The 1560-nt window shown below is 43.0% G+C and overlaps 1 non-coding gene across 1 annotated transcript; it reads left to right on the forward strand.

Moving 5' to 3' along the window:
* The first annotated feature begins 274 nt into the window (after nt 1-274).
* Nucleotides 275-346, forward strand: TRNAA-CGC (transfer RNA alanine (anticodon CGC)). The gene has a single exon. It is a non-coding gene; the product is annotated as a tRNA-Ala (tRNA).
* Nucleotides 347-1560: the final 1214 nt, after the last annotated feature.

The following is a 1560-nucleotide window of genomic DNA, read 5'->3' on the forward strand; positions in this document are numbered from 1 at the left end:
AACTTGAACCTGTCTAGGGCTCTTTCTTCTTGATGATTCTTTGACAAAAAGAAAGAAAGAAAGAAAGAAAGAAAGAAAGAAAGAAAGAAAGAAAGAAAGAAAGAAAGAAAGAAAGAAAGAAAGAAAGAAAGAAAGAAAGAAAGAAAGAAAGAAAGAAAGAAAGAAAGAAAGAAAAGGAAAAGGACATTGCTGTAATTGTACATTTCCCACTCTGATGACTAGCACAGGAAGTTGTTGTTGGCCATTTTGACTAATATGGGACTAGACCAGTCAAGGAGGTGTAGCTCAGTGGTAAAGTATCTGCCTCGCATGCAGAAGGTCCCAAGTTCAGCCCTTGGCATCTCCAGGTAGGACTAGGAAAGATCCTTCCCTGGGACCCTGGAGAGCTGCTGCCAGTCACTGTGGACAATACTGAGCTAAATGTCTGATGGGTGGTATAAGGCAGCTTCATGGAGGTTGCATGCACATGGTCCCTCTCCTATAGCTGCCTTCAAAGTATCACAGACTACAGCACCTTACTATCACATTGCTCTACACCACAGCACCATATGTGTGAGAAGAAAACTTCCTGCCATTGCTTTTGTAGCACTGGGGATATCCTTTCCTATCCTGCCCATCCTTTCCTTGTTTATTAAATCACACACAGATATACATACTTATGGTACTAACTAGGGGTGGGGGACCTATTCAGCCCGGTGGTCCATATCCTGAGGTCCCCCACCACTGGTGGGCTACCCACCCATCAATTATAACATCAGGTGACCCATTTTTCCTTTGCAGGGCAGCTTCAACTCAAGCAACATTTCAAAAGAAGATCCCAGCTAATCTAAGCAGCATTTGAGTCATTGCTGACCAGTTGATTGGTGGTGACTTCAAGCCATGCTTGGATCAGCTACACTCTAGAGTTCCCGATCAGAAACTCTGGAGTGTGGCTGATCCTGTCAGACCTTGAAATCACTGCCAATCAGTAGATCGGTGCTGTCATCAAGGCCACTTTTGAGAAAGATGGGCTACACTCAGGAGCTCTGCTTGGGAGGTCACATGTGGAACCAAACTTAGTGGGACTTGCTTTCGATGCCAAATTTTAAAAGCGCCAAATACAAGCTCCATTTGCAAATGAACAATTGGGAGCACATTTAAAAGCTTCCAATTATTCCATTGCAGCCGCGACTACCTGCCCAGTACCTGATGTCATACATATAACATCAGATGTGGAGTAAGTGGGTGTCACAAGGGAAAATAGTCCTCATGGGCCAAATCAGGATCTCTGCGAGGCCTAATTAGGCCAACAGGCTACATGGTTCTTCACTGCTGTATTACAGCATTTATGAGATGCATAAGAAAGAGCTTTTGTTTAATCAGTGGTGCCCCAATTATGGAACTGGACTCCCCAGGGAGGTTTCCCTGAAACCTACCAAATCCTTTGGGCTCTTAGATTAAGCCATTATTATTATTATTCTCTTAAGCATTCTAAATCAAAAGAATTATTTAGATCTGATGGTAAAGGAACTATCATTTAAATACTGTAATTGAGACCTTTTAGTGGTCACACGCAGCATA

Source organism: Rhineura floridana, chromosome 5 (assembly GCF_030035675.1).
Source record: "Rhineura floridana isolate rRhiFlo1 chromosome 5, rRhiFlo1.hap2, whole genome shotgun sequence".
NCBI lineage: Eukaryota > Metazoa > Chordata > Lepidosauria > Squamata > Rhineuridae > Rhineura > Rhineura floridana.